Genomic DNA, 19,293 nt, shown 5'->3' on the forward strand with positions numbered 1-19,293 from the left:
TACTAACAGATAATACACGTGGCTAAGGACAAAGTAAAATTCATTTCTTTTAATGTCAATGGACTGTTAAATCCAAACAAACGAAGTAAAATTCTATCAAACATGAAAAAAGAACAAGCCCATGTAGTATATTTACAGGAAACTCACTTAAGTGATAATGAGTATGGGAAATTAAAGAGAATAGGCTTCACTAATTTGTTTTTGTCCCCATATAAATCAGGACATAGAAGAGAAGTTGCTATTCTCATCTCAAGCAAGCTATATTTTGAAAAAGTATTCAAAATGGGAGATAAGGAGGGCATAATATTCTGGTAAGGGGGAATATAGATGGAAATCCAGTTACTTTATTGAGTATACACACACCCCCAGGAAATGATATTAGTTTCCTCCAGAAAATTACAAATATTATGGTAACAGAAACAGAAGATCTCTTGATATGTGGGGGAGACTTAAATTTACAATTACAACCAAAGTTGGACTCTTCCAATAGAAAAACTTATGAAACAAAGTCCTTACATAAGAAAGTTAACATTCTTTTTGAGGATGATGGTCTAATTGATATATGGAGGGATCTTTTCCCCGATAGAAAGGATTACACTTATTACTCTGCCCCCCATTCCATATGTACAAGAATAGACTACTTCATAACATTTGGAAAAGACAAAGACAAAATAATCACCTGTGGGATTGGGACAATAGATGTAAGTGACCATGCACCAATATATTTATCTGTTGATTTTGACCTACAACCAAAGAATACTATTTGGAAACTAAATTCAAGTTTACTCAATGATTCCTATTTTAAGGAACAAATTAAAAAAGAAATTGGTCTTCACTTAGAATTCAATGATAATGGAGAGGTTTCACCTCCCATTCAATGGGATACTATGAAGGCTGTCTTAAGAAGGAAAATTATAGCGATATCTTCATATAAGAAAAAAAAAGGAATAAAACATTAGAGGAATTACGAAGTAAGCTGAAGGAACTAGGAAAAAAAACACAAATTGAGTTTGACACGGGATACACCGGAGGAAATTTAAAAAATTAGGAATGAAATTAATAGTTTGGCTACACAAGAAATTAGAAAAAAATTAATATTTCTGAAACAGAGATACGGTGAATGTGGATCTAAATCTATGAAAATACTGGCGTGCAAACTGAAAGAAAAGGTATCAGAAAATACAATTCATAGAATTAGGGATCCAAGAACAAAAGTGATAAAAAAAGCTAAGTGAAATTCAAGAAACTTTTGAAATGTTTTACAAAACTCTATATTCCAAAGCTCCAAGGGGAAGCATGGCCCAGATTGACACCTTCCTGAATTCTTTACAGTTATCCACTTTATGCAAAAAAAGAATAGAACGATGACTGCTGATATAACTGAAGCTGAACTAAAAACTGCAATTAGCAGGCTTAAATTAAGCACGCCACCAGGATCAGATGGATATACAGCAGAGTGGTATAAGGAATTTAGAAATGAGTTAATTCCTGTTTTTCTCCTCACACTGAACTGGGCTCTAAGAAAGGTGCAAATGCCACCCAGCTGGAAGGAGGCGATAATCTCAGCTATACCGAAAGAAGACAAGGATAAAATGGAATGTGGGTCATTTAGACCAATATCTGTTCTTAATGTGGATTACAGATTATTTGCCTCCATCATGGCCAAATGATTAAAAGAGTTTCCACCCACACTGATACATAATGATCAGACATGTTTTATACAATGCCAAACACAAGAAAATATACGAAGGACACTTCACATTATGGATCCTATAAAAAAAATGAAATTGAAGCAATAGTGGTAAGTGTGGACGCTGAAGATGCATTTGAATCGGTTAATTGGAATTTTCTTTACAGAGTTTTGCATAGATTTGGTCTACATGACACAATTATTAAAACTATACAGGCACTATATGACAATCCTACTGCTAGGATTAAAATCAATGGATATTTATCAAATAGTTTTACCCTAGAAAGGGGCACGAGACAGGGTTGTGCACGGTCACCGCTACTCTTCACATTATATCTGGAACCATTAGCTCAACACATCAGACAAAATGAAGATATCAAGGGAATTACTATTAAAGGGACAGAACATAAATTGACCTGTTACTCGGATGACATTTTGATCTATCTAGGGTAATCAACATACTCTTTACCTAAATTGATGCAATCCTTTGAACAAATTGGCCAATTATCAGGATACAAGATCAACATAGATAAAACCCAACTACTTTCATATAACTATAGCCCACCAAGAGAAATTGAAAGTAGATATCCTTGGGCATGGCAAACAGAGTCTGCCAAGTATTTGGGCATCAATATGCCAAAAGATTTGGCAAAATTATCAGAATGCAATTATCAACCTATATATAAAAAAATTAAGGACGACATAACAAAATGCAACCTAATTCCTTTTCTTGGTCTCAGTTCAAGGATTGAATCTATTAAAATGAATATACTGCCCAAACTACTATATCTCTTTCAGACCCTACCAACAGAGATTAACCAAAATCAATTCAATGAATGGAACAAGGTGCTATTAATATATAAATTGCAAGGTAAAAGGCCTAGAATTCATCTCAAAACTTTGCAATTAGCCAAGGAAGAAGGGGGATAGGGCCTACCTTCTCTTAGAGATTATTATTTTGCAGCACAGTTGAGAGCTGTGATATGTTGGTACAACCCATCATATGATGCTCAATGGAAAAACATTGGGGAGGGGATACTTCCCACCCCCATATGGGCAATTTTGGCTGATAACAACCTACAAAGTTACATAAATACTATCGATAACCCATGGGTGAAATGGACTCTTAAAATATGGAAAACTATTATGAAATAATATCATCTAGAGAGAGACATTGCAATTCTTAAATGGTGCGCATATGACTCGGATTTTATGCCGAACAAACTGGATGCTAGCTTTAAGGAGTGGACAGCTAAAGGAATAACAGCTATTTGCAATATAATGAAAGAAAGAACACTGTTCAGTTTTGAAATGCTCAAACAGAAACACTTATTAGAAAAACAAGACTTTTATCGATATTTACAGATGCAACAGCATGTTAATAGGACGGTTAAAAATGTAACCAAGGCAAGTACATGTTTGATAGAGCTATTTAGAAAAGTTTAGACAACGCTAGTAGAATAATTTCAACCCTGTGTAAGGGTTTGTCAAATCTTAAAATACATTCGACTTCATACATTAAAACAAAATGGGAGAAGGAAGGAGGGATAATAATATCTGAGGAAGAATGGACAATAATATGGAGGTATCAATGGAAGTGTACAGGTTCACGGAAATGGAGGAAGTTTGGGTGGAAAATCTTGATAAGATATTTTATTATACCCTCTCAGAAAGCCCATTATGATAGTAACCTCCCTGTTTGCTGGAGAAATTGTGGAAGTCAAAATGCAAACCATTATCATATTTTCTGGGAATGCCCCGTTATCAAAGGCTGTTGGAGTGGGATACACAATGCCCTACAAGACATCATTAAATGTGAAATACCCCTTGAAAGTAAGACCATATATTTTGGGTATATACCTCAATAATGGTTGAAAAGAGACAAATATTTAATGAATATACTACTGGTGGCTGATAAAAAGACTCTGACCAGGAAATGGTTATCACAGGAGAGCCCAACTTTAAGTGTATGGATGGAAATTACAATGGACATTTACAAAATTGAGAAGATAACAGCATCCGTTAATCATAAGTTGGAACAATTTGATTCATACTGGGAAAAAATGGTTTAACTACATAACACCTCACAGGCCTGATTTTATTCTCACAAGTCAATTAATATGCTGTAAGAAAAAGATCACTCCCTACTTTGTATATAGTTTTCTTCTTTTGATTGTTCTTTCTTTCTCCTCCTTTTTATAAGTGTGTAACTCAGAGAAATATTATGTGGAGATTTGTGACAAATATGACTCTATGATATATATGTACAGTATCTGAAATTTGTTTGATGATGAACTTCAATAAAAAATAAATTACAAAAAAAAAGAATTAGGAGCAGGAGTAGGCCATCCAGCCCATCAAGCCTGCCCCACTATTCAATAAGATCATGGCTGATCTGTCAGTAAACTCAGCTCCATCTACCTGCCTTTTCCCCATAACCCTTAATTCCCTTGCTATGTAAAAACCTATCTAACTGTTTCTTAAATATATTTGGTGACAAAGCCTCAACTGCTTCCCTGGGCAGAGTATTCCACGGATTCACCACTCCCTGGGAAAAACAGTTTCTCCTCATCTCCATCCTAAATCTTCTCCCCTGAATCTTGAGGCAATGTCCCCTAGTTCTAGTCTCACCTACCAATGGCAACAACTTTCCTACTTCTATCTTATCTATCCCTTTCAAAATCTTGTATGTTTCTATAAGATCCCCTTGCATTCTTCTGAACCCAGAGAGTATAGTCCCAGGGGACTCAATCTCTCCTCATAGTTTAACCCCTTCATCCCTGGAATCAACCTGGTGAACCTCCTCTACACTGCCTCCAAAGCCAGTATATCCTTCCTCAGGTATGGAGACCAGAACTGCACACAGTACTCCAGGTGTGGCCTCACAAGTACCCTGTATATTGCAGCATGACTTCCCTGCTCTTGAATTCAATCCCTCTTGCAATGAAGGCAAACATTCCATTTGCCTTCTGCAAGCCAACTTTTTGCGATTCATGAACAAGCACTCCCGACTCCCTCAGCACAACAGCATGCTGCAACCTTTCATCATTTAAATAATAATATGCTGTTCTATTATTCCTTCCAAAGTGGATGATCTCACATTTACCAATGTTGTATTCCATCTACCAGACCTTGGCCCACTCACTTAACCTATCTATATCCCTCTGCAGACTCTCCACATCCTCTGTACAATTTGCTTTTCCACTTAGGGTTATCAGCAAATTTTGCTATGCTACACTCAGTCCCCTCTTCCAAATCATCCATATAAACGGTAAACAGCTGCGGGCCCAGAACCGAACCCTGCACAGTATCAGGGAAATAAGAAGGGAAACAGGACAGATGGGATTGCTCTGCTGGAGCTGGTGTGGAATGGATGAGCTGAATGGCTTCTGGCTGGTACACAAGTCACTAACATGGTAATGACCACCCAGTGTCACGAGAGGGATATCCGCCCAGTCACCTGGTTTTCCTCAGTGCTTGCTTCCAGAAAGCCCCGAGGATCTTGAAGTTCATCCTGTCCTGCCTTGGAGAGTGACTTCTTGAGAGCTGGTGGAGGACAATGGTCAGTTCCACCAACGTTAGGGAGTATCTGAGCCAATATTTGAAAGGTCATCCCACAAACTGTGCTGGATTGATCAGGCGAGAATAGACTCTGCTAAAGGTACAGGCCAAGTCTTCTATTCTCTCTGGATCCTTGACTAGGGACAGAGCAGGAAAATGGTCAGAGATGGAGGGCCAGTTATAATTATCATACCGACAACACAGGCTTGAAGGGTCTCATCCTACCTTCTCTATATGCTAGAGGGGCTGTCATCGATCATATCTTCATGATCTGGTGGTGAAGCCTCCACCATTTCCCCACCGGTTAGAAGAGTGAGTCACAGTTCAAAGTATCAGGGACCTTGCAAATGAGTCTTAGTACATTATCAGCTGCAGGTCTGTCAGTGACCTCTCCAAACTCTGGCACCCATCCCAGGACAGGCTCCTTCAGAGCTTGATCCAGGAATTCCAACCCACACCTCTGCCTCTGGTCTGCCCTTCATATGTATTTGATTGGATGTCATAGAGGTAGCATTACTTGGTACGTAACTCATGTTGTCTCTGCCCACGATATATTTGATGGGACAATTACAAATTGGTCAGTATGACATTGTGGACGTCACTGAGTCGTGGCTGAAAGAAAACAATAGTTGGGGGCCTAACATCAAAGGATATACTTTGTATGGAAAGGACAGGCGGGACAGCATAGGTGGTGGTGTGGCTCTGTTGTTGGAGATGGAATTACATCTTCTGAAAGAGGTGGTATAGGGTCAGAGAATGTCGAATCTTTGTGGGCAGAGTTAAGAAATTGCAGGGATAAAAAAAATATGGGAATCATATATAGGCCTCCAAATAGTAGGTAAGATGTGGGGTTAACATTGCGAAGGGAGCTGGAAAAGCCAAGTAATAAGGGTAATGACACAATAGTAAGGGGGAACTTCTATGTGCAAGGGGATTGGGAAAATCAGATTGTTGTCGGATTGGGAAGGAATTTGTTAAATGCATATGAGATGGCCTTTTAGAGCAGATTCTGCTTGAGGCGACTTGGGAAAGGCTGTCTTAGATTGGGTATTGTGTAATAACCCAGATCCTATTAGGGAGCTTAATGTAAAGGAAGCCTTGGGAGACAGGGATCATAATATAATTGCATTCATGCAGCAATTTGAGAGGGAGAAGCATAAGTCAGATGTATCACTATCGCAAAGTAATAAAGGGAATTACAGAGGGATGACAGAGGAGCTTGGCCAGGATTGAAGGAGGACACTGGCGGAGATGACGGCAGGACACAGATAGCTGAAGTTTCTGGGAATAGTTTACAAGAGCGGGATAGAAGAAGTTCTGTAATTGGGAAGTTACAGAACCTGGGCCTCTGTACATCCCCCTGCAATTGGATCCTCAACTTCCCAACAGGAAGACCACAATCTGTGTGGATTGGTGATATTACCTCCTCCTCGTTGACAATCAACACTGGTGCACCTCAAGAGTGTGTGCTTAACCCACTGCTCTACTCTCGATATACCCATGATTGTGTGGCTATGCATAGCTCAAATACCATCTATAAATTTACTAATGATACAGCCATTGTTAGTAGAATCTCAGTGGAGATGAGAGGGCGTACAGGAGCAAGATATGTCAACTAGTGGAGTGGTGGCACAGCAACCACTTTGCACTCAATGTCAGTAAGTAAGACTAAAGATCTGATTGTGGACTTCAGGAAGGGTAAGATGAAGAAACACACACCAATTCACTCAGGGGGATCAGAAGTGGAGAGAGTGAGCAGTTTCAAGTTCCTGGGTGTCAAGATCTCTGATGACCCAACCTGGTCCCAACATATCAATGCAGTTATAAAAAAGGCAAGACAGCGACTATACTTCATTAGGAGTATTCATTAGGATGGACGGAGAGATCTTTAGTTTCAGGATACACCCAGAGATTGAGGTCGAGGTCAATCCCTGGAGGAATAGGATGGCATGGTGCTGAATCGAGGGCAGCACAGTAACGTAGTTAGCATAACACTTCACAGCACGAGTGATCAGGAGATCAGGGTTCAGTTCCTGACACTATCTGTAAGGAGTTTATAAGTTCTCCCTGTGATCGTGTGGTTTTCCTCCAGGTGCTCTGATTTCCTCCCACATTCCAAAAAGACATTCAGGTCAGAGTTGGTAAGCTGTGGGCATGCCACATTGTTGCCAGATGTGTAGCAACCCCGGTGGGCTGCCCCCAGCACATTTCGAGCTGTGTTGGATGTTAACAGAAACAACACATTTCATTGTATTTTTCGATGTACATATGATTAATAAAGCAGATCTACATCTCTATCTTTATCCAAGGTGACTGGCAATTGCAGGCTGCTGTTGAACTGGAGGAAAGGATGGGACGAGACTGTAGGGACAGGAATGGACAACAGGAGAACAGGAGTGTGTATGTCTGCGGTGCCTGGGCTGTCATCTGTCATGTGTGGGGGGGGGGGTGCGGTGGGAGGAGACATTGGGAGCTGCAGGAATGTGACCGCTCTCTGCACTATAACGAATAGATGAACCCAGAACCGGTCCTCAGGTTAGGAAAGAAAGATCACATTGACGCAGCTCTCAGCTGGCGAGTCTGTAATCCACAACAGGTCCAAGTTCAGAGAGAAGGGCAACTTCTGGTGGGTCTGTGAGAATTAGAGGGGCATGGAGACAGGCCCCAAACACAGGCTCAAGAACCAGAGACCCAACAATGAACTCACCAAGGTCAGAATTAGAATCAGGTTTAGTACACTGACATTCAGTATATCATGAAATGAATTCTTTTGTGGCAGCAGTAGAGTGCTAACATAAAAATGACAAACTCCGCCTTCTGCCTGTGGACGTGTAAGACACAGTGTCTTTCTGTCTGCCTTTAATTTCTTCCTTTCCCGATTTAAACTTTGAAATTTTATTTTTATTCAGTCGGATCTTTCAAAGTGTTAATTATAACTATGGCTACCTTGAGAAGCACTACAAAAAATCTCGATGCTGGTAATGGTAAATCTAAAAAAACTGACAAAGCTTCTGAAGAGCCAGCCTGGGTTAATAGATTAGAGAGTCAAATGAGCTCTATTGTCGCTGAATTAACTCAACTAAAAGAAAAGCTTCTTCCTTTGGAGGGAAAAATTGATTTTTGAGCTCGGATCTTAAAGAAGTAACCCGTAATGCGGCTGACATTTCTTCTTGTTTGGAAAAAGCACAACGTCGGATTGTCGATTTGGATTCTCATTCTCGTCGTTATAATATTCGAATTATTGGATTGAAAGAGAAATCAGAATCTGCCGACATACTGGACTATTTTGCTAAAATGTTTCAATCTCTATTTCCTGAGGCGTTTTCACAATTGCCCGACATCAAGGTAGCTCATAGAGTTGGAACTCCAAAAAAAGGTAAAGACAGGAATGTTATTGTGCGTTTCCTCTGTATTCGAGACAAAGACCGTATTATTAAACTGGCAAGAAAACAAAGACTGTTTAAATTTCAAGGGATTCTGAGATTCGTTTCTTTCAAGATTTTCCACGCGAAGTTGTTCAACAACGCTCTGGATTCGCGACCGTAATGCTAATGGCCTTTCAAAAACAGATGTGTCCCTTTCTTCTCTATCCAGCTAAATTAAGGCTTTTCGCTAAAGATTCTGGGGTTCGTATCTTTGAAGATCCAGCTGATGCACTGCATTTTATTAATTCTCTCTCGGATGAGCCTGAAGCCTGAAGTTTAAAAGACTTCAATTATTCGATCGTTTTGCGATATAAGAAATGACGAGATCAGAAGAATTGAGAAGTACAGAAAGTCTTGGTATTAAAAAGTACATTTATCTTTGAGATAGACTGGTCTGGACGGTTTTAACTTTATAAGATATTTTATGGGATCTATTGGAAGATTGTAGAAATTTTAAACCATTTAGAATTTCTTTCTGTTTGCTTTCTATACAATTTACTTGTTTCTTTTTGCTTTGTATGGTTTTGTTAAGAACTTTTAACTACTACTCGGGTTTTTTTACATTTTATTGTTAGATGTAAACATTTAAAGATGGTGATGTTTTCTTTGTTGTGCAAATATTTCAAGAATTTGTTTTGGAAGTGCTTTTTCTCTTATCTAATGTTATGGAAGTTACTTTCCAAATCGAAGGTCGTTTCTGTTAACTGTTTTTTTCCTAACTTAATTGTAATGGGTTGTATGTCGATTGTAATGAGTCGTATATCCAGGAGAGGGAGACAAATTACTTTTTTTATTTGTACCTTTTACTTAGGCAGGTGGAGTTCAGAATTGCTTCTATGCATTTCTTGGGGCTTGAGTCGATTAATATCGACTTATTTCTGGGCTTTGTAGGTTGGGTGGGTTTTTTCCTTTTTTCTCAGTTCTATTTTTTATTCCCATTATGGAATTCTGGAGCATATACAAATTATTATCATTGTGTGTATTACCACCATTTAAATTTTTTCTATCCTGACATGCCTTTAATTGTTTTCTTTAGATATAAAGGTTCCTGATGTTAGTTAAACAGTTAAATGTTTTAAGTTAGAATGTCCGTGGTTGGAATCATCCTATTAAGCGTAAGAAAACATTTAAAATTATTAATCGATTCCAACCTGATATAATTTTTGTACAAGAGACACATGTCAGGTTATGTGATAACAATCGATTTTTTAAATTTTGGAAGGGCCCTCAGATTCACGCAAACTCTATAAGTAAGATTGGGGCGTTTCCATTTTTATTGATTCCAATATTCCCTTTAATCAGGAGGATATTATATCTGATATTAATGGTAGATTTTTGATTGTTAAAGGAACCATTTACAATAAGAAAATGGTTTTGGTTAATATATATGGACCAAATACTGATGATCCTTCATTTTTAAAAAATATTTTAGCTCTATTACCTGATTTAAATGAATATATGTTATTAATGGGTGGAGATTTTAATATTTGCTTAAGTCCCCCATTAGATAAATCATGATCTAGACATCAACTCCCTAATCATTCTGCATCACTTATTAATTCCTTTTTAATTGATTATGGTTTAATCGAAGTCTGGAGACACATGCATCCTGCTGATAGAGAATATTCCTTTTTTTCACGTTCATAATAAATATTCGAGAATCGACTATTTCATAGCTGACCCTCGACTTTTACTTAATGTTCAGAAATGTGAATATGATGCATTTGTTATTTCTGATCATGCTCCTTTAAACCTAATATTTGATTTGAAAGATGTTGTTTCTACAAGACCACCTTGGCATTTTCCAGAACATTTGTTACAAAGTTCAGATGTTGTTGAGTTTATTGAAACTCAGATAAGAGTTTTTTCTCTTTAATAATACAGGAAACGTCTCAAAGTTAATAATTTGGGATACATTAAAAGCTTATTTACGTGGTCAGATTATTTCTTATTTAGCTAAATTGAAGAAACAGACAAAAATAGAATTAGATAAAACTGCTAAACAAATTAAAGAATTAGATAATCTCAACGCAATCTTTCCAAATGTTGAGTTGTTTAAAAGAGTGAAACTACAATCACAATATAATTTATTATTAACTTATCCTATTGAAGGATATTTGCTTAAATTAAAAAGTCAGTTTTATATTTTTGGGGATAAAAATAATAGGCTATTAGCTTCCCAATTGAGGGCTGCTAAAGCTAAAAGACAAATTTTAAAGATTCGTAAAGATAATGGGGATATAGTAAATAATTATGATGATATTAATAATATTTTCAGGACTTTTATTCTGATCTCTATTAATCTCAGTTTCCAGCAGATCCCTCTAAAATGCTCCAATTGTTGAGCATGAAATTCAGAAAGCTATATGGTCAATGCAATCAGGTAAAGCTCCTGGACTCAATGGTTATTCGGTAGGATTTTACAAAAAATTTGAAAAATTACTTTCTCCATATCTTTTGGAAATATTTCATGAATCTTTTGAGAAAGGCAATTTACCTACTTTTTATGAAGTGTCTGTTTCTTTAATCCTTAAGAAAGATAAAGATCCTACTGAATGCTCATCTTATAGACCTATCTCACTATTAAATGTGGATGCTAAAATTCTTTCCAAGATAATGGCTAACCGTTTGGAAAATATTTTATCTGAAATTATCTCTATGGATCAAATAGGCTTCATTAGAGGCTGTTACTCTTTTTCTAATGTTCAGAGATTGATGAATATTATATATTCACCATTATCCAAAATACCTCAATGTGTTCTTTCTCTGGATGCAGAAAAGGCATTTGATAGAGTTGAATGGACTTGTTTAATGTATTAGAGAGATTTGGCTTTGGTAATAATTTTAATAAGTGGATTCAAATGATCTATAAGAACCCTATTGCTACCATCATTACTAATAATCTTAGGTCTCCCTTCTTTTTACTTTCTCGAGGTACTCGATAAGGGTGTCCATTAAGTCCTTTATTATTTAATCTCGCATTGGAGCCTTTGGCTATAACAATTCGCGAAGCTAAAAATATTCATGGTATTTCTATAAATGGGACCATACATAAGATTTCTCTTTATGCAGATGATCTTTTGGTTTATATCTCGAATCCTGAAGAATCTATTCCTAATCTTTTGGAATTATTGAATGATTTCAGAAAATTTTCAGGATATAAACTTAAATAAAAGTGAATTCTTTCCTTTAAATGTTCCTGTTTTTATATATAAGGATATTCCATTTAGAATTGTGAAGTTTTAAAAAATATTTGGGTATTATCATTACAATAAAATATAAAGATCTTTATAAAGCTAATGTAGTTCCTTTATTGTACTCTATGAAACAATTATTTTCAAGATGGAATCCTCTTACACTTTAATAGGTCGTATTCATGCCGTGAAAATGATGATTTTACCTAGATTTTTATATATTTTTCAAAATATACCTATTTTTTGATCAAATTGATTCTACTACTTCATCCTTTATTTGGAATAATAAAAAACCAAGAGTTAATAAGTTTCATTTACAAAAATCTAAAAAAAGAGGGTGGACTCGCGCTACCTAATTTAAGATTGTATTATTGGGCTGTTAATATTCGACAGTTATGTTTTTGGTAATATTGGCTCGATAAGAACCAAAAACCAGCTTGGATTGATTTAGAATTTAAAGCTATTAACCAATTTTATTTAACTTCATTATTAGGAGCTCCATTACCTTTACAACTTGCTAAAATCTCTAACTTAAATTTCTACCCTGTTATTAAACAGTCCTTACGGATTTGGTTTCAGTTTCACAACTTTTTAAATTTCAAACAATTTAAATTGTCTAGTCCTGTATTTCGAAATTGGCTATTTAAACCTTCAATTAACGATCCCATTTTTCTTTTATGGAGAAATAAGGGGATTGGTTCCTTTGCAGATTTATTTACTGATGGTCGACTGATGTCTTCTGAAGAGTTAATTAGTAAATATTCTCTCTCACACACACATTTCTTGCAATATTTACAGGTCAGACATTTTTTACAAAAATATGTTTCTACGTTTCCATATATGCGAGAATCTGATATGTTGGACACTATTTTGAATATGAATCCCTTAGTGAGAGGTTCCATTGGTAGAATTTATAATTTATTTTTACAACAAAAAGATAACCTCTCACTAAAGATTAAACAAGATTGGGAGAGAGAACTTAATATGACTTTTGTTAATGAAGACTAGTCGCGAGTTATGAAAATGGTTAATTCTTCTTCAATATGTGCCAATCATTGTTTAATTCAGTTTAAAATTGTTCACTGCTATTATTTAACAAAGGAAAGGCTATCCGAAATATTCCCTAATATAGATAATTACTGTGATAGGTGCAAAAATGAAGTAGCTACTTTGTCACATATGTTCTGGTCATGTCCTTCGTTGAAATCTTTTTGGAAATCTTTATTTTCTACAATTTCTAAAGCTTTGAAAATTAATTTACAACCTAATACATTGACTGTTCTATTTGGAATAGTTCTGCATCATATTCAGGGTATTTCATATTCAAACCAACATGTAATTGCATCCGTTACATTGTTGGCAAGAGCTATTTTATTGAAGTGGAAAGATACCTCTGCTCCTACACTAACTCAATGGTTTTCCCAAATAATGTTATGTCTTTGTTTGGAAAAAATTAGAAGTAGAACTTTTGACCCCCGATTTGATTTTGAGAGAAGGTGGGGCTCTTTTGCTAAATATTATCATTTAATTTGAATCAATTTACACAGTTTCCTTCCAATTTTATATTATGTAAATGTGGTTTGCTGGTTGTTGGTTTCTTTTTCTTTTTATATATATATATATATATGATTATAAGATGTATCACTCCGGGAGTTGGTTCCTAATGTTTTTTTCCCACTTTTTTGTTTTATAGTTAGTGGGTTTTTTTTTTAGTTAACTGGGGTTCTCTTTTTTCCCTTCTTTTTCTTTTATAATTTTTTTCATTAGCATATATATGTTTTTTTTCAGCTTTATTAATTATATATATAGTAATTTGTTGGATTTCTGTATTTTATAGCTGTAGAAGATTATATTAATAAAAAGATTTAAAAATGAAAAAAAAATGACTATACCTTACAAAAATAAATAAATAGAGCAGAAGTGGAATAGTGAGGTAGAATTCATGGACCATTCATAAATCTGATGGTGGAGCAGAAGTAGCTATTCCTGAAATGATGGGTGTAGGGTTTCAGGCTCCTGTACCTCCTTCCTGATGGTAAAAATGAGAAAAGTGCATGTCCCAGATGGTGAGGGTCCGAAATGATGGACTCTAAAGCACCACGTCTTCAAAATGAAGACCCACACTGACATTTTAGGAAATGTTTCTTCTTCTCCACCAAATGATTTCTGAATGGTCTATGAATCTATGAACCATACCCCACTATTCCTCTCTTGTACTGCTGATTTATGGATTTATTATAACTGAAGGCCCAGAGAACAACAAAAAAACTCACCAAGATCCAGGTCCCAAAGGAGGCAGATTTTCACTTTGTGGTCTCCACCATTTCCCACTCCACCAGAGCAGAGAGGATGGAGGGGGACCGTGGGTGGAGGAGGAATCTATGAATGACGAGGTTGGGGAAAAGCACCAGAGGTGGAGTTAAGAGAAGTTAATTGGACTGAGAAGGTCAGGAGGATGGGGGTTGAAAGGAGAATTAGATAGGGAGAAGTAGGGACTTAGGAGAGGTCAGCAGATTAGAGCAACTTCAGTAGAAATGGGCCAGCAGCAATGTCCTCAACAAGCCACCTTCATCTTCAGTGGGGTTCACAATGGAAGGAAACAGTGGGCACTAATAACTGTTCCTATAAATCCCTGGAGTTCAACCTCAACTCAAAAAACAGAGGGAATATCCTTAGGACCAGGAGGCATTGACCTGGCCCAAAACAGGGTCTATGGGCTAACAGAGAGAGACTCCTTCTCCAGTTCCCTGAGGTTCCAGTTCTACTGGACCTCATACAACAGATGTCAGTGGAATGATGGGGGAAGAGGGGAAAGGGATTTGTGGTGGGATTTGTGAACCATTCCAGGGTCATCCCATAGATCCTTCCAGCCCCAGCTCCCAGGAGCTGTGCTGGTTGTGGGGAATATTTGGGCTGAAAGATGGCCTTGCTTGGAGACAGTGATCTTGTCTCTGAGGGCGGTGAAGGTGACAGCTGCTCTAATGGGCTGCCCCAAGAACACATCTCATGGGTCTTCAGGTCGGTCGAGGGCAGACCCCTGAAGTAACATCTCTAGCTCGTGTTGCCACATCCATCTCTCTGGTACGACAGGGGTCATTCCTCTCACCATGTGATAATCCATGTACAACCATCTTTCTACAGTTCAAAATATCATACACATTTAATTATTACACAGTAGACTCTTAGTACAATAAGATTTACTTTTTTAAGATACCTCTATTATGAATTTTGATCAACAGTAGTGATTTTGAAGCATGAACAAATTCATAAATAAAGAGCTTTATTCCTACTAAAAATATCATATTTATTTCTTGTACATACGGTGTTAAAAGGGATGTAGCGCACTACACTGGCAGTGAGTTTCCATTTATAAAGACAGAAGAGGAGAGGCATGATGCTTCTCTGGTGCTGAGTTACCCAATCATAGGCTACAATCGGAACTCAAAGTGGTGTATGTGTGTGTGTGTCTGTACACGTGCATATGTCTGTTGGTATGCATCCGTGCAAGCTTGTATGTGTGTGCGCACCTGTGTGTTTCTGCTGCATATGTGCTTCAGGTCTGTGTGTGCGTGTTTGTCTTTTGTGTGTGTGTGTGTGTAAATTTCTGCTGTACATGTGCTTCAGGTCTGTGTGGTGAGTGCTTATGTATGAACATGAATTGTGCACGTATCCAAGTTCTGTACCTATCTACTGCATGGGTTTTGTATCCGTTAGAGCAGGGGTGGCCAACCTTTTACATTCCACGTGTCAATTTTTTCATGCACGAGTTCAGATGCGCCATACAACTCTTGTACCCCTATTCAATTCTTGTAAAAATATGTTAATATAGACATATTTAGCATTTTACATGATATAAAATATAAAAATAAGATAAACATTACTTACCTTAATGAGACTTTTAACAAAAGATGACAAAATATATTTGATTTCTTCCTTTTTCTTAATCACATATTCCTTCTGTAACTCAGGCTCAAGCACTAGCTTCAGTTTTCCTTCTATTTCAGTCTGATGTTGTGTTCTATAGTGTCTATTAAAATCATGTCTTCTATTATGTGAGAAAGTGTTTTCACAAACAATGCACAATGGTTTTCCTGACAGACCTGCTATAAATAAGAACTCATTTAGATTAGATTTTTCTTTTAGATTATGAGGACACTCAGTTCTCGTTTATTGTCATTTAGAAATGCATGCATTAAAAATGATACAATGTTCCTCCAGAAAGGTATCACAGAAACACAGGTCAAATCAGGACTAACTGACAAAACCACATAATTATAACATATAGTTACAACAGTGCAAAGCAATACCATAATTTGATAAAGAGCAGACTATGGCACGGTAAAAAAAATGTCTCAAGTCCTGATAGCCCCATGATCTCAGGCGGACGGAAGTGCTGCAATCTTGCCGATGTATTGGAAGCACCCGACCGCAGCTGACTCTGAGCCCGTCCGAAAACTTCGAGCCTCCAACCAGTCCTCCGACACTGAGCACCGAGCACTATCTCTGCTGAGCGCTTCGACCCCGCCCCGGCTGCCGAGCAACAAGTCTTCCCCTCCGGAGATTCTGGATCACACAGTACCAGGGGCAGCGAAGCAGGCATTTCAGAAGTTTCACGAGATGTTCCTCTGTGCTCTCACGTCTGTCTCCATCAAATCAGGATTGTGCATGGCACCCTACTTGACAGATAACTGATACCATTCACCGGAGTGGCCGCTGTGAGCTGCGTCACGCTGCCATCTTTTCCCACTGTTCATTGAATTCACGCTTACTAGCACTTTCTGCTTTTCTTTTGCTCATTTTCTTTTGCACTGTGATGGGTAACTGAATGTGAAAACAAGGCTTAATAATCGAAAAAGTACAAAACTGCAAATGTTCACAAAGGACGAACAAAGCACAACTCCGCAGTGCACGAGTGTCAGTTGTGAACTGACTGGCAAAAACCTGCGACGCACCGCTGGTGCAGACGCCTGGCGCCTCAGGATCAAACAAGTATCAAACGTGTATTGAACAGTTATGGAACGACTGCAGAACAAAGTCCTTCTTTCCTAGTTTAACTCATTGAACATTTAAAAAAAATTGAAAACAGATTAATGTGAAGGAAGATAACATTCGCCAAAAGATATGCATGAAATAATAAAATCGCTAAAAACAATTGCTAAATTTCAGATTTATTCTCAGTAAAACCCATTTCTAGCTCTAAGCAACTTGGATTCCTGTTATAGATTTTTCTTTTCTACAAATCGGTTTTTGGTTAATACTTTTTGCCTGAGTAGGCTTACTTTTTTATTATTATCACTGGGGTACAATGCGCTACTTCTAATCATCCAATGCGCCACTGTTGGCACATGCGCCATAGGTTGGCCATCCCTGTGTTAAAGTCTGGTACGCATTCTGTATCTGATCTTTATGTCAAAGCTGTACAGATGCAACATGTTAGGACAAGGTCAAGTTCAAATCTGGTATCTCACATTGATTTCAGGAAAGATCTCAACAATATTGGCAGCAAAGTCATATATCTCATAAGGAACAACAATCAAAATAACAGGATATCTGTCTAAAAATTGGAAATGTAGCAAATCCTGACATTTATTTATAATCACACTCATCAAAACAGCAAATCTCACACATATTCTTATAAAGACTCACTTTCATATGAACACACTTCTAGAATTCTAGTTAGATCATGCCTTTTTACAAGCTCAGTACAAGCCAAGTAATTCTGTTGGTGTGACCACTCCTGCAAGGTAGTTTTCCATTCTTGGGAGTGGGTCTTGAATCCACAATCTTTAGAGCCAGACGCACAGCAAGAGCGAAAGAGAATGAAAGAAAGAAACTCCGCTGGGAAGAATCCTGTCATTGGGTGTTGAATGCGTCTGTTTGTATTGCTTTATAAGTCTAGATAAAACAAAATGAGACAGCTATTATTTGTCTTGGATCCAGACAAAATTGAGTTAAGATCAACTTTAAGGAGGTAGAATTCTTCTATTCACTGCCCTGGGGGTTCTGCAAGGAGAGTCAAAGCTCCTTGGGATTCATGGTCAGCAGGAGGACTTGAATGGGAATGAGAACCACACTGTGTTTATTACCTGTGTTGACCCACAATAGTCTGTTGGAAAGCTGGTGCCTTCTTGTGTGTGGTGGGCAGAGGATGGGGCAAGGTCAGGTTACCTTGCCGAGACCCTGCGGACACCACTCCCAGCAAGGGGAGCAAACTAACTGGTTATTCAATCATCAGATCTCATGCAACAGCAGAGGGCAGCAAAAGGCCAAGTGGAGGCAGAAACAATTTCACCATTTGCATGGATTAGAGTTTTGCTGTGTGGATTCGCTGTCCATTGTCAGGAACAGTCACCCCACCAATGTGGGACTTAAATCGGTGGGTTGGGGGGGGGTGTGTGGGTCTCGAGCTGAGATCATGAGGGAATGTTGTAGGAATCCAGCAGTGTGTCAGGCCCACTACTGTCACCAAGTGATTCATAGTCATAGAGTTCCTTATCGGGAGACCAATCATTATGGATCAGTTATAACATCTCCTCCTCACTGACAGTCAACACATAGTCATAGAGTTCCTTGTCGGGAGATCAATCATTATGGATCAGTCATAACATCTCCTCCTCACTGACAGTCAAGGATGTGTGCTGAGCTCATGGGTCCACTCTGTCCAAACTTGTGTGGCTCGGCCCTGCTCAAATACCATCTCCTTCATTAGGAGTTTGAGGAGATTCAAACTCATGTGGCTCGGCCCTGCTCAAATACCATCTCCTTCATTAGGAGTTTGAGGAGATTCAAACTCATGTGGCTCGGCCCTGCTCAAATACCATCTCCTACATTAGGAGCTCGAGGAGATTGAAACTCGTGTGGCTCGGCCCTGCACAAATACCATCTCCTTCATTAGGAGCTCGAGGAGATCCAAACTCGCGTGGTTCGGCCCTGCTCAAATACCATCTACTTCATTAGGAGTTCGAGGAGATTGAAACTCGTGTGGCTCGTCCCTGCTCAAATACCATCTCCCTTCATTTGGAGTTCGAGGAGATTGAAACTCGTGTGGCTCGGCCCTGCTCAAATACCATCTCCTTCATTTGGAGTTTGAGGAGATTGAAACTCGTGTGGCTTGGCTCTGCTCAAATACCATCTCCTATCATTAGGAGTTCGAGGATATTAAAGAAGGTGATTCCATCTTTAAAGACCCTCACCATCCGGGACATGCCTTCTTCTTGTTACTACCATCAGGGATGTGGTATAGGAACCTTCTATCATCAGATTTCTGAACTAGCCAGTTGCACTTTTGATTTTGTAACTCTTTGTAACTTTCATGTACTGCACAGTACTGGGACCAGAAACCAAGTAATTTCACAACATATGTCAGTGATAATAAACCTGTGTTGTAGGGGAAAGAATTGTGAGGGCTAATAATCAGTAAATA

At 38.1% G+C, this 19,293-nt stretch overlaps 1 pseudogene; it reads right to left on the reverse strand.

Moving 5' to 3' along the window:
* Positions 1 to 17,693: 17,693 nt before the first annotated feature.
* Positions 17,694 to 19,293, reverse strand: part of LOC134339352 (adhesion G protein-coupled receptor E2-like) — a 202,790-nt pseudogene continuing 201,190 nt past the window's right edge.

The sequence above is a fragment of the Mobula hypostoma genome, chromosome 29 (assembly GCF_963921235.1).
Source record: "Mobula hypostoma chromosome 29, sMobHyp1.1, whole genome shotgun sequence".
In the NCBI taxonomy this organism is placed as follows: domain Eukaryota; kingdom Metazoa; phylum Chordata; class Chondrichthyes; order Myliobatiformes; family Myliobatidae; genus Mobula; species Mobula hypostoma.